Here is a 15,980-nt window from a genome sequence, read left to right on the forward strand (position 1 = left end):
TTTAGGATTTTTATGTAGAAAAATGCACTTCTAAACCACACATTTAAACAAATTAAAGAACTCAAAAACTTTTTTATTATTTATTTATGTATTTATTATTATATGATTAGCTAATTCCATTAATAGAAATTTGTCGTTTGGTGCAACTTTATTACCACAGTCCAAATGTTTTCATTTAAAACATTTTTTTTAAAACTTAAAACATGCTTTTAGTGACTTTGTAAAACCAGATGTTATAGGATCAGCTATGGTACCTTGAAATACAGCTTATATGCAAATGATTAGCAGAAAATATGACCCATTAAACTGCAGTTTTGTTAGCTAGCTACTGCACCAAATGTGAGTAATAAACAATATTGTAAATATTATAGCACATTATTACCGTATTGCTGCCACACAGATAAAATAAAAAGCCGTCAGTATGTTGTTATAACGAGAAAAGGATGTCGTTATAACGAGAAAGTATGTGGTTATAACGAGAAAGTATGTCGTTATAACGAGAAAGTATGTCGTTATAACGAGAAAAGTATGTCGTTATAACGAGAAAAGGATGTCGTTATAACGAGAAAGTATGTCGTTACAATGAGAAAGTATGTCGTTATAACGAGAAAGTATGTCGTTATAACGAGAAAAGGATGTCGTTATAACGAGAAAAGGATGTCGTTATAATGAGAAAGTATGTCGTTATAATGAGAAAGTATGTCGTTATAACGAGAAAGTATGTCGTTATAACGAGAAAGTATGTCGTATATATACTTTTCTCGTTATAACGACATCATTTTCTCGTTATAACGACATCCTTTTCTCGTTTTAACGACATCATTTTCTCGTTATAACGACATCCTTTTCTTGTTTTAACGACATCTTTTTCTCGTTATAACAACATCCTTTTCTTGTTTTAACGACTTCATTTTCTCGTTATAACGCCATCCTTTTCTCGTTATAACGACATACTTTCTCGTTTTAATGACATACTTTCTCGTTATAACGACATACTGACGGCTTTTTATTTTATCTGTGTGGCAGCAATATGCTTCCATACATTATAACAAAGAATTTGCTCTATTTATAATAATACAAATCGAGTCTCAAGAACAACTGAAATCCCCCTTGAGTTTGGGATGAAGCTTAAATAAAGCCTGTTCACATTCTCACAAGCACTAATGTATAAGATAAGAAATTACTCGATACATCACTCAGAATTTGACAATGCAAAAGCTGACCTAAATACTAGTTGTGACTACCTGTGACGAATGCTAACAGTTTTTTTTAACTGTTAGCTACATAGCTAGCCAACTTAGATTCTAGTGCTGATATTAGGCGTACATATTTTGATGACATGGCGACTGCAGTAGTGGTAAATTGCTAAGAATATAATGATGGTAATTCTGAAAATCCCAGTCATGTGTACCTGTAACTAATAAGAGCTAGCTTACTAGCTAGTTGCTTGACAAATTGCTATTATGGATAAACAGGCATTTTCAAATCGTAGTTTCTATTTATTGTGTTGTAGTTTCTATTTATTCTATGAAGCTTAATTTTATTGGTGTGGAATAATATATTTATTGGTACAGAGTTAGGACTAGAGGTTGCTACTGGTGCTACTGTAGGGCAGTGTTAGCTCAGTGGTTAAGGTACCAGAGAAGTAATCAGAAAGCTGCTGGTTTAAGCCCCACACGTTGCTCTGAGCATAACCCTTAAACCTGAATTGCTTGAATTGCTCGGTCACAATTGTTGCTTTGGATAAAGATTTCTGCTGAATGCTGTAAATGTTTCATAAAGCTTTGGTTATACATAGCTGTAAATGGGTAAATCATAATAAAATAAAAATAGATTATTATAAAATATAGATTATGATTTGCATTTTACATCAAGTGTTGTCGAAAGAAGTTTTATCATAGCTGACGATCACAACTGTCAGTATGAGTGGGATCAATTATACAGATGATGTAGCACTGCCTTATGGAGGGATGTTTTTGTGGTGGGTTCACTAACACTTTTTTACCGTCAAAAGTAAACCTGATCCGCACAAGCCATCAAACCATTTACCCAAATCCATTCCGAACCCTAATTTCATTTAGTGTAGTGACTGCATTAGAATACCATACCAAACACATCTATGCTGTGAGAACATTTAAGCTTGCAGTAAAATCCATATGGAGTGCCTATTCGTTCAGGTTTAATGTAAAAAGAACAAAAACCTTTATTTTTGTGCAAAAGAACAGAATATGTGTATTTATTGTATGAATGTGTTTATTGATCTAATGTAGTGTATAGTCTTTGGCATGTTAGTCTGCACACATTTACTTTATTTTGCTTTTGTATATATGGTTGGACCGTGCATAGTCTTTAATGGTACATTGGTAGAAATTGTAGCATTTGACTTTTGATTCTATTGTGCTCTGTTCTTATGTACCGTATGTTTGATAGAATCTTTGGCCAAGAGGTTGTGCTCCATTGTCAACAATAATGGGAAGTTTAAATTGATTAATCACTGTCATTGATTACTGCATTGTGGTCAGATAAGCCGCATTATCTGATCATCTGGTGGATCTGAATAGCTTTTGCCACTATAGAAGATTTATGACATGGGCAGGCGTTTTTATTGACATCAGACTAACGAACATCATATTTAAACTTGTGGGTAATAATATGAAGTTGGCCCCCTTACTTACATTACTGCTTTGAGATCCTTTACTTTTCTGGGAGGGCTTTTTTATTGATCATAGATAATGACTGCATCGATTCAGCCAGAAAAGCACGACTGAGGTCAGACACTGGTGTTAGACAAAAAATGGTGTTTTCTTTAATTCCAGTGGTGTAGATTCAGATTGAAGTCAGGCTTTTGTGCTGGCTATGTACATTTTCCCAAACCAAAGATGGTTAAATGTTGATTTGGTCCTTGATTTAGAACTCAGTAAGTAAAACTTAGTAAGTGTTGCAATAAGAGGGTGTTTGAAAAACCCTGACCTAGAGCCACCTCAAGGTGGAATGTGATGACTGCTATGTTGCAAGTCACTAGGCTCTTTTTATTGCACTGGGTGTATGCTGGATGTGATACATTGATATCAACGGGTGTGGCTGAATCCAGTAGTTAAAAGGCTGTTTGCATACTTTTAACTATATAATAAAAAAAAACCTGGCTGATTCAGAAACCTTTGCCCAGTCAGCAGTATCACCATTAGACTATTACGAGAGCACACCCATCATTAGGGTGTGTATTTTCCTGTCAGTCTTCCTCCATCTAGCAGTTTAACATGCCAGACGATTGTATCATCTTGAGTGCATAATTCCTGTAAAGCTTGGTGGTGGAGGTGTTACGTTCCTCAGCCGTTTCTAATGGTTTTGAATAGGCACATTTGGATGGTTACAGTACAGAAAAATCAACTGGTGCACATGCACAAAGTGAGGTTTATAAAAAATAGTTTGCTAAGTTAAATGAGGAAGAAAATGACTGATCTGCACAAGAGCCCTGACATCCACCCAATTTAAAATGAAATTGAAGTGCTGACTGAAAGCCAAGCATTAGAGCGAAACATCAGTACTCAACCTCATTAGTTTTCTTGTAGATAAAAAAGGCAAATGCCAACAGTCAAAAGCCTTTACAAAGAAAGTGAATGCAACAATTGATGCTATTTCCACAGCATGTATAAGTCACATGGCTTCACCTCTATTACTAAATGGATCATTTTCCATGAAAGTATTATTATCCATGGGAAAGTGGACGCCAGGTTTTTGGAGGAGTCTGTTTCATTGCTTAATAATGCATGAACCCCCTGCGGAGACACACTGCACTGCTACCTTTTAAGCTCACTTAAGAAAATAAGCAGTACATAAGCAGTGTGTTGCCTGTCTCCCATGTGGTGAACATAATGTCTAAAGTGTCTTAGAATGTCAGCCAACTTTCAGACATCCCAAAAGCTATTACACAGAATCTGTTCTAACAACAACTGTTCTACAGCCCATTTCCAGGAACGGCTGGGACCTGTTGTAAAATGTAATAATAAAACTAGAATCTGTGATCTTTTTAACTTTTATTTAACTGACAAATGTACAAAGAATGTATTTTCAGTGTTTTAACTGACCAACATTACTGCATTCTCCAAGACACTTTAAAAAACTGGGACAGAGGCATGTTTACCACTTCGTTACATCACATTTTCCTATTAATGACACAGTTTAATCATTTAGGAACTGAAGATACTAATTATTGCAGTTTTGCAGATGGAATTTTTGCCCATCATTGCTTGATAAATGACTTCAGCTACTCATTAGCGGTCACTGTTGTCTAATTCTCATTGGTGTCATATTGCACCATACGTTGTCAATAGGAGACAGATTTAGACTGCAGACAGGCTGGTCAAGCCACTCTTATGTTGCATGTGCCGGACAAGGCCTGTTATTGTCATGCAATGTTATCTGAGGGCTTGAAGGTTGATTGATTTCTGGCCTTGTCCTACCCAGACTGAGATTCTCTCGCATCTTTTCACATTTTTATGTATGGTAGATGGTGAAACACCATCTGACCTGTTTGTGGAATATTTTATAACGTTTTCACTCCGATTTTGCCCTTTTTACTTTTGTCTTTGAGTGTGTTAAAGGCATCAAATCAAAATTTGTTTATATTTACAAAATACAATCAAGTTGGTCAGGTAGAACATTAAAAGTAAAAAGAAAAGTATTTATTTGTACTTTGTGTCAGTTAACTAAGGTTCAAGAAAAATAACAGGCCACATATTCCAGGTTTTTATTGCACTTTACAAAATTTCCCATTTTTTGAGGGGTTGTTAAGTATGGTGTAGTACTGCTGGACATTACAAAGTTAAAACAGCTACATCATCCACCACATGCATGTAGGTGATTTGACTGCTCTAAATTGTCCCTGGTGTAAATGATGAATGAACTGGTGAGTGAGTGTCATCCTGCGATGGATTGGCTGCCCTGGTCAGTGTGTATTCTTTGCTTTGTGCCCAGTGTTACTTTGGTAAGGAATTTCAATTAGCTATAGCTGCTTTACTGTTTAAGTTTATTGTGTGGTTTCTTAAAGTATGTCCGATTATTAATACCACAAAAATATAATGACTGTATGACCATCAACAAGCTTCTGGTATAATTCTGGTTGGACCACAATCTGACAGAATTTAAGTTTAAATTAATTTGTTGTTGTTTTGGCACAAGCTTGACCTTTCATTACAGGGCACATATTTTAGGGTTGAGGTCAGGATTTTTAACATTGACTTTGAGACCACTGTTCCATGTTTTTGTACTTAGAGTCAATTTGTGATGAGAAAACCAACAGAAATAAAGTTAAATTCATAAATGTGACTTGGAAAAATAAGTATCAGTAATTTAGTAATAGAAAAACCTCAGTTACCAAAATTATTGAAATTCCAAGAAACCTCAGTAAAGCACATGTATCTTTTATCTACATGTGATAAATGTTGCCTTGTTATTTGCTACATGTATCTAGCTGTTGCTTTAGCTAAGTGCTAACAAGTAGCAAATTACATAGTATTACATGTAATGTTAATAGGCACTCATTTGCTGATTAGGTTACTGATCATAAAATTAAATAATAAAAAGTTAGCAAAAAAATGAATATGTAATCTACAAGTAGCTAGCTGTAGCTTTAGATGAGTGCCACTGAAAAGGCTATACAGTCTATTTAGCAACTCTGTCTAATGCAATATTGATGAAGATCATCCCAAACCACATTTTGACCATGTGACCAGTCAGAATTAACTATACATGCTTGTGTTTTGCACAAAAAGATTTGAAATGTAACCATTTATTGTGTTCTAAATTGAGCTTTACCAAAAGTCACTTTGACTTTGACTTAACTAAGGTAAAGCACCAGCAATATTTCCGTCTGTGAGATGTGCAATAAACCCTTAATGCTTAAAAACATCTAATATAATTTTATTATATTTGAGTGATTGGAAAAGTGAAGGAAATGTGTAGGTAGGGGTAAAGAAGTTCACGTTGTGGTGGAAAGTGAAAATGCAGGTTTATGATGAAATGCAGGTTTAACCTCAGAGATGGGTTGAGGTTGTGCTCTGGCTCAGGGGATTCAGTACACATCATGATTTTAGTTGGTTATTCTGAACGGACAGTTATCGATTGTGAAACTGCCTTTTTATAGAATAGTCTATTAAAAGTTGTGGGGAACAATGTTACTGTCACTGATAAAGTAAATGACAAATATTCCTTTTAGTTTGCATATAATATATGTTTTTATTACTGTGATATTTATTAAAATGCTATTTAATTGACAGAATGTATTAACTACAAACATTAAATTAATGAAAAGGTGCAATATTATCTAACAGTTTATACAAAGTTATCAATTATTGCTCAAGGCTCAAGATAGTATATATAAAACAGTGTACATAGAAAGTAAATCCATTGGGCTACTGAATGGTTTAGCAGTCAGACTTTATCATGAGATGGCATGTTTAAATCCACATGCCATAGGCTCTTCTGCCTGATGTCCAAGAGAGCACAATCCTGTTATTCCTTGGCATTCCTGTCTTCCATTATCATCAGAGCAACATTAGCCTTGTAAACAAAGAAGATTGCCTTTAATGTAATTGTGTGTAATTTGTGAACCGCATCTTTCCCTTACAGGACCAAGACCCCCCATTGTTTCACAGCTTTGTTATAGCTATTTCCACCCTCTATCTGAATCTCTTAAAGCTTAACAACCTGTGACAATAATGGGTAGAACATGATTCCTTAGAAACACATAAGACAAGTCACAGCCTCTTATTGAACTGCAGCTTGTGAAATCTCATTGTGGAAAGATCAACACACTTGGCTGGAGTCACTAAAATGGCCCATTCTATTCACATAAGCTTAGCGACACCCAAGACTAGATAGTGTTGGTTTGATTGATAGTTAAGACAGGAATGCTGAATTTCCCACCATGGGAGCTCGGCCAGTAATGCTCACCTGGACTATTGTAAATATATTTATATAGGTTGCTATGGCATACTTGCAATCATCTAATGTTATGGCAAATTCTGCTCTGTTCAGCCACTTAGTAGCCCTGATATCTGCATTTTAAAGGTTGTGCAGTGTGCACGAAGCATCAATGATACACAAAGCCAGTTGATACACAGATGAGCCCATATGACAATTAAAATGTGACATGTATGATATATGTAAGTGAAATAATAATATAGGATTAAAGAGTCAAGATGTAGCCATATTTCACAAATGTTATTGTATTTTTAGATGTAATGACTAAAGGTATTTTAATTTTAATAGGTCAAAAGCTTTAAAACCTCACAGTTGTGTTAGAATCTGTGTTAGATTTTTCCCTTTATGTTGATCTATGCAAACTCATGTTTCCAGGTTGTGTCGATGTACCATGGTGTCTGTCATTTTGTTTGAAAGAAACAGCTAAAATGTGTTTTTGCTGTTTAGCATGTATAACAGCACAGCTTTTTAGATTCTTGTTGTGAATTTGTATTGTGACTTTTATTTTATTAATCCATGAAATTAAAAGCATTTGAGGTGAAAAGTGGGCTTATGTTCTTTTAATACTGCATGAACATGTCTGTATGATCAATACACTATTTGTTGTAATGTTCAAATCTGTGGATTTATATTCCACACCATCACAGAGTCAAATATTAACACACAGTCACTTACTTATAGCCTCAAACTTACATTAGCTTCTCATATTTGCTGATATTTAGTGGAATCCATTCTGTTTACCTGTGGAATGTTTCTGGTGACAGTGCCTGCCACACAACCCCAAAGCATAAAACATGCAAAAAGACAATACAAAAAATGGGAATTAGTGAATAACAACAACAACAACATGGATAATAATAATAATAATATTAATAATAATAACAACAATAGTGATTGCTTGAATTGGGATTCAATATCTGACTGTAGAGCTCTGAAGGCTCTACAGTCTATGATAAACAGATCAAACCACTGTTCACTAAAAAGAAGAGGAAGAAGTCAGAAGGAGGCAATATTAGCTTTGTAAACAAGGTTGTCTTTAATGTAGTTGTGTGTAATTTGTGAACCACATCTTTCTTTTACGGACCAGGAAAATGTGTCCATCAGCCCGCCCCCCTTCCCAATTTTTCCACAGCTTTGTTAGAGCTATTTTCCACCTTCTATCTGAATCTCTTATAGCATAACAGCCTGAGAGCATAATGGGTATAACACGATTCCTTAGAAACACATAAGGCAAGTCACAGCCTCTTTTTGAACTGCAACTCCCTGTATCGGGATTTTCTTGTTTACCTATTTACAGCTAATGGTGGAACCACAACCACGGCCAGCTGACCAGCTATAGTCCAGCAACCAACTTACACATGGTCGAGTTCTCAGTGTCTCTTTTCTAAAGAGTAAACTAAATGAAAAGGAGAGCTTGAGATACTGTGTTGTGAATTGATTCATTGAAGATTTACTCTGGCTTCCAAGAATGTGGAAACAGGTAACATACTAACACCTAGAGCAGCTAGATTAGAGATATCTTTTAGTGAAAAAGCAAGAGAGAACGCACACCAACCGACAACCTTACTGAGAGAGCATAGCTAATGACTTAGCGCTGCAGTGATCTCCGGAATGTCCATAAATAGCCCTGCAATTAGGTGCAGTGCATTAGCATTTATTAGTGCAACAGCTACTGGGATTTGTAGTCTGTTTGGGACTACAGCGGGCTGATTTACGCTTCCTGTAAAAAAGATGTATTATATATAACTTTCTCCTCTTATTAAAAATAAGCATAAAATGTAATATATACACATTTTATGGCACCAGGTCTCAATGTAGAATGTTCCACCTTGCAAGGAGTACAGAAGAAGATATAGAAGAAGATATACTTTATTTGTCATATATACATATACAGTTGTGCAGTACAATGAAATTCTTTCTTTGCATATCCCAGCTTGTTTGGAAGCTGGGGTCAGAGCGCAGGGTCAGCCATCGTACGGCGCCCCTGGAGCAGAGAGGGTTAAGGGCCTTGCTCAAGGTTGGCAGCCCAAAGCTCTACCCACTAGGCTACCACTGTCCCTAAGTACCAGATATGACAGGACTGAACTGTTTTGACAACATATGAGGTAGGTGGTTCTGATGATTTGGCTTCTCAATGTACAGTGTATCACAAAAGTGAATACACCCCTCACATTTCTGCAAATATTTCATTATATCTTTTCATGGGACAACACTATAGACATGAAACTTGGATATAACTTAGAGTAGTCAGTGTACAGCTTGAATAGCAGTGTAGATTTACTGTCTTCTGAAAATAACTCAACACACAGCCATTAATGTCTAAATAGCTGGCAACATAAGTGAGTACACCCCACAGTGAACATGTCCAAATTGTGCCCAAATGTGTCGTTGTCCCTCCCTGGTGTCATGTGTCAAGGTCCCAGGTGTAAATGGGGAGCAGGGCTGTTAAATTTGGTGTTTTGGGTACAATTCTCTCATACTGGCCACTGGATATTCAACATGGCACCTCATGGCAAAGAACTCTCTGAGGATGTGAGAAATAGAATTGTTGCTCTCCACAAAGATGGCCTGGGCTATAAGAAGATTGCTAACACCCTGAAACTGAGCTACAGCATGGTGGCCAAGGTCATACAGCGGTTTTCCAGGACAGGTTCCACTCGGAACAGGCTTCGCCAGGGTCGACCAAAGAAGTTGAGTCCACGTGTTCGACGTCATATCCAGAGGTTGGCTTTAAAAAATAGACACGAGTGCTGCTAGCATTGCTGCGGAGGTTGAAGACGTGGGAGGTCAGCCTGTCAGTGCTCAGACCATACACCGCACACTGCATCAACTCGGTCTGCATGGTTGTCATCCCAGAAGGAAGCTGACGCACAAGAAAGCCCGCAAACAGTTTGCTGAAGACAAGCAGTCCAAGAACATGGATTACTGGAATGCCCTGTGGTCTGACGAGACCAAGATAAACTTGTTTGGCTCAGATGGTGTCCAGCATGTGTGGCGGCGCCCTGGTGAGAAGTACCAAGACAACTGTATCTTGCCTACAGTCAAGCATGGTGGTGGTAGCATCATGGTCTTGGGCTGCATGAGTGTTGCTGGCACTGGGGAGCTGCAGTTCATTGAGGGAAACATGAATTCCAACATGTACTGTGACATTCTGAAACAGAGCATGATCACCTCCCTTCGAAAACTGGGCCTCATGGCAGTTTTCCAACAGGATAACGACCCCAAACACAACCTCCAAGATGACAACTGCCTTGCTGAGGAAGCTGAAGGTAAAGGTGATGGACTAAACCCAATTGAGCACCTGTGGCGCATCCTCAAGTGGAAGGTGGAGGAGTTCAAGGTGTCTAACATCCACCAGCTCCGTGATGTCATCATGGAGGAGTGGAAGAGGATTCCAGTAGCAACCTGTGCAGCTCTGGTGAATTCCATGCCCAGGAGGGTTAAGGCAGTGCTGGATAATAATGGTGGTCACACAAAATATTGACACTTTGGGCACAATTTGGACATGTTCACTGTGGGGTGTACTCACTTATGTTGCCAGCCATTTAGACATTAATGGCTGTGTGTTGAGTTATTTTCAGAAGACAGTAAATCTATACTGCTATACAAGCTGTACACTGACTACTCTAAGTCATATCCAAGTTTCATGTCTATAGTGTTGTCCCATGAAAAGATATAATTAAATATTTGCAGAAATGTGAGGGGTGTACTCACTTTTGTGATACACTGTATGTACCTTTTGGCTCAAACATATAAGTGCAAAAATATGTTGATGCAGTATTCTTTATATAATGTATAATCATATAATATAATTGCGTATATAAAGGAGACCGTGCTGTTGATGTGGTAAATGAAAATAATGAACTTCATGACATTGACCCTTAAGAGAAAACATCTTGCTCAGCTGGGTTTTTTCCAAGATGTTGCAACCTCCTGTATATTGCCTTAACAATAACCACAAACCTGTGCTGTGCATCAAATTCTAAATGTTTCTACTTACAAAATACAATGAAGTTGATCCGTGAAAACATTGGAAATTTTATCAGTTAAGAAAGAAGAAAGAAAAATTAACAAATCACAAATTCTTCTTTTTATTGCATTTTAAAAAACGATCTGTCTTTTCTGTACTCAGCAAGACAGCTGACTCATAGTTTTCCAATACAGTAGCAGCACAAATTTCCAAGTCATCACTCCAATTAAATCACTTTGGCATTTCCTCCCAACTGAGCACTACAGAAACCAACCCGAACATAAATACGTGTAAGGCTTGCTGCAGTATTGCCTTCATTACTCCAAACACAGCACGCATTTCAGCGTTCCTTTGCTTTCATGCTTTAAAGTTCTCTTTATCAGGTTTATAGTTTTGGTAATAGGATTCTCTGTACATGCCAGCCTTAGGCTGAGAAGTGTCTACTGAGACATTGACTGTGTAAGCCATATGGCCAAAAGTATGCGAACACCTCTCCAAATTATTTTTAGCTGTTTCAGCCAGACATTGCCAAAAGGTTTAAAAGAAATCATATAAAATAAATGTAATTCTTCCAAGTAATGCTGGGAGAAGAAAATAGAAGTCCATAAATACATTATAAGTAGGTAAATTGTAAGTAAATAAGCAAGTTGACTAAAACATTTTGCACTTGTAAAGTACGAATACTCAAAACATCTTCATAACGTTTAGAATTTTTTTTTTCCTCCCAGTCTATTTGCATCCAATTACCCACTTTGCATCCAATTACCCGATTTGCATTACGCTTTCTCTCTACTGATGCTGATCTCCACTATGGCTGGGTATCGCCACTAATTTCCTGGATCGATTCGATTAGATTCACAAGGTCCCGATTCGATTCAATTTCCGATTCGATTCGATTTTGATTCAACACAGTTAGGCATATTTGAGTTACATTAACAGGTTTTGTTTAAATATGTAAAGATGTTCAGAGAACGAATGTGATAATTGTACAAAGAACATAATATTTTCATTATTAAAAATATTTGTGTATTTTGTTTACATAAATAATTAAAGAAATAAAGAAAACAGTAACATTCATTTTTTATTATTATTTTATATGTCTGACACGCTACAACATTGTAAATGTAATGTAAACATACACCTGGCTGTTGAACAGCTTATGCCAAGTTTACACTACACGACACTGATTAACACCTGGTCGCTGTAATGTTCACACTACACGACTGATCGGCGATGGGGGGTTTTACACTACACCATCTATCACCAGGGGGAATCACAGGCGAGCTTCTCTGGTCTTCAAAACTACGTTTTGTCACGAAAACACACGTGAGAAGTGATGAAAGGTTTAATGATACCACGTCCAAACATGCACATCAACAAGTAGCGAGAGATCAAAGTTTGTGCGCTGATGAAATAAATGAATCTGAGTGGATTTGGCAACACGAGCAGCATGGCTTGTTCTATAGTGAGTTGGAGGTTAATAAATATTTTGTTTTGTAGAGAACGATCAGGTCAGAAATACTGTAAAACTCGCGTGTGCTGATGTATTCTGATAGAAACTATATTGCGCTCCACCACCTGTTTACAACCCTTCCCCTGTGTTTCCCCTCGCTGTTTCTCACATTGATTGAGAGCCGAGTTTTGATCGCAGAGCGAACACTGAGTTCCTCCTGAATCCAGCACCGACCCGTCGCCGAGTGAAAATCAGTGCAAAAAGTTGTGTAGTGGTCAGAACTTGAGCTTCTGCCATGCTAAACTGATGTGCAGGTCAGATCTCGTTGCATGAAAAAACACTGGCTGGTCACGCGAAATTAAAGGGGGTAACAGATTTCCGTGTACACCGTAAAAAGGGGCGTATTTAAAAGATCGATCTCGCGTTTATATGATTCGATATCGGATCGTTCAAATAAAGATCGATTCGAATCGAAAAATCGATTTTATAAACCCACCCCTAATCTCCACTGCTGATTGAGGAGAGCGAGACTGTCACATGCCCCCGACACTTCCAGGATTTGCTGATATTTAGTAGAATCCATTCTTTTGTTTACCTCTAGAATGTTTCTGGTGACAGTGGCTGCCACACAACCCCATAAGATAAAAAATACAAAAAGACACGATACAGAAAATGGGAATAAGTAAATAATAAAAACACCAACTATAGTAATAATAATAACAACAGCAGTAATGATAACAACAACAACAATAGTGACCTCTTGAATTGGGATTCGATATCTGACTAGAGCTTTAATGTCAATGGCCCTAAACAGATCAGACCACTGTTCACTTAAAAGAAGAGAGAGGAGTCAGAAGCAATATTAGCTTTGTAAACAAGGTTGTCTTTAATGTAATTGTGTGTAGTTTGTAATCCACACCTTTCCTTAACAGGACCAGGAACATGTGTGGTAGAAAATAATCAGTCCATCAGCCCAGCCCCCTTCCCAATTTTTCCACAGCTTTGTTAGAGCTATTTTTCACTCTCTATCTAAATCTCTTATAGCATAACAGCATGAAAGCATAATGGGTAGAACATGATTCCTTAGAAACGCATGGGGCAAGTCACAGCCTCTTTTGAACTGCAGCTCCCTGTATTCCTGTAAGTATGAAGTAGCCAACTGCATCTTTTCACCTGCACGAGACAAGTTCATATGCGGATCAGCTTTGTGTACGGAGAGCCACACCCTGATCAACGGCATTATTCCTTGACTTATCAATCACCCTCCGGCTTCCCACCCGGTATGAACAACAAGCCAATCGTTGTTCAAGTAGCCACCCAGCCCAGACAAAATGCAGAACTAAGTTTAGAACCAATGAGTTTGAAATGTCAGCTCTGGTGTGCTATCGTGTTTTACCGCTGCGTCACCCGAGCGCCACTTTTCGAATTTTTTAACAATTCAGTTGGTTTTAATTAAATAATAAAATGTAAAAGAAACAGAAGGTTTGGAACTCTACAGTGAGAAAGGTAATGGGATTGAATGAACCACCTGAATTCAGTGATTAAGAGGTGCGTCCCAATATTTTGTCCATATACTATAGTGTATATTCTTTCTAATCTCACTACTCACATATTGCAATTATATATATATTATACATTCATTTACATCTGTATACTTATTATCCTATTGTTGTAACAGTTTTGGGCTAGGACGAGACAGAGGGGCAGAAACACACGCAGAGATGTACACAAACTAAGATTTATTAACAACAAAAGACAGGACAGGTGAAAACGAGACCGAACAAGACAAACAGAACTACAATGACTAAACAGAGACACACTGAGCTAACATGAACTAAACAGGGCTAACAAGGACTAACTAGACATGCACAGAATAAACAAAACAAACAGACCGGATGAGACGGACCAGAACACAGACCAGAGCAAGGCACAAGGAGCTAGGAGCTAGGAGCACGGAGCACGGAGCACGGAGCACAGCAACCTGCCAAACGAACAGAGTCACAAAAAATAGTCCCCAAGGCTGTTCTTCTTCTTCTTTGTTTTTATTGGCGGTTGGCATACCAGCTTAAAGGCGCATTACCGCCACTTACTGTTTGTGTTTGGAACAGGAGATTGTACAGAAGGAAAAAAAATAAAAAAAATAAATAAAATATATACAGTGCTGGCCAAAAGTATTGGCACCCCTGCAATTCGGTCAGATAATACTCAATTTCTTCCAGAAAATGATTGCAATCACAAATGCTTTGGTATTAATATCTTCATTTATTTTGCTTGCAATGAAAAAACACAAAAGAGAATGAAAAAAAAGTCAAATCAATTATCATTTTACACAAAACTCCAAAAATGGGCCGGACAAAAGTATTGGCACCCTCAGCCTAATACTTGGTAGCACAACCTTTAGACAAAATAACTGCGAACAACCGCTTCCGGTAACCATCAATGAGTGTCTTACAATGCCCTGCTGGAATTTTAGATCATTCTTCTTTGGCAAACTGCTCCAGGTCCCTGAGATTTGAAGGGTGCCTTCTCCAAACTGCCATTTTGAGATCTCTCCACAGGTGTTCTATGGGATTCAGGTCTGGACTCATTGCTGGCCACTTTAGAAGTCTCCAGTGCTTTCTCTCAAACCATTTTCTAGTGCTTTTTGAAGTGTGTTTTGGGTCATTGTCCTGCTGGAAGACCCATGACCTCTGAGGGAGACCCAGCTTTCTCACACTGGGCCATACATTATGCTGCAAAATTTGTTGGTAGTCTTCAGACTTCATAATGCCATGCACACGGTCAAGCAGTCCAGTGCCAGAGGCAGCAAAGCAACCCCAAAACATCAGGGAACCTCCGCCATGTTTGACTGTAGGGACCGTGTTCTTTTCTTTGAAGGCCTCGTTTTTTTTCCTGTAAACTCTATGTTGATGCCTTTTCCCAAAAAGCTCTACTTTTGTCTCATCTGACCAGAGAACATTCTTCCAAAACGTTTTTGGCTTTCTCAGGTAAGTTTTGGCAAACTCCAGCCTGGCTTTTTTATGTCTCTGGGTCAGAAGTGGGGTCTTCCTGGGTATCCTACCATAGAGTCCCTTTTCATTCAGACGCCGACGGATAGTACGGGTTGACACTGTTGTACCCTCGGACTGCAGGGCAGCTTGAACTTGTTTGGATGTTAGTCGAGGTTCTTTATCCACCATCCGCACAATCTTTCGTTGAAATCTCTCGTCAATTTTTCTTTTCCGTCCACATCTAGGGAGGTTAGCCACAGTGCCATGGGCTTTAAACTTCTTGATGACACTGCGCACGGTAGACACAGGAACATTCAGGTCTTTGGAGATGGACTTGTAGCCTTGCCCATGCTTCCTCACAATTTTGCTTCTCAAGTCCTCAGACAGTTCTTTGGTCTTCTTTCTTTTCTCCATGCTCAATGTGGTACACACAAGGACACAGGACAGAGGTTGAGTCAACTTTAATCCATTTTAACTGGCTGCAAGTGTGATTTAGTTATTGCCACCACCTGTTATGTGCCACAGGTAAGTAACAGGTGCTGTTAATTACACAAATTAGAGAAGCATCACATGATTTTTCAAAGGG

Source organism: Trichomycterus rosablanca, chromosome 11, assembly GCF_030014385.1.
Source record: "Trichomycterus rosablanca isolate fTriRos1 chromosome 11, fTriRos1.hap1, whole genome shotgun sequence".
NCBI classification, from domain to species: Eukaryota; Metazoa; Chordata; class Actinopteri; order Siluriformes; family Trichomycteridae; genus Trichomycterus; species Trichomycterus rosablanca.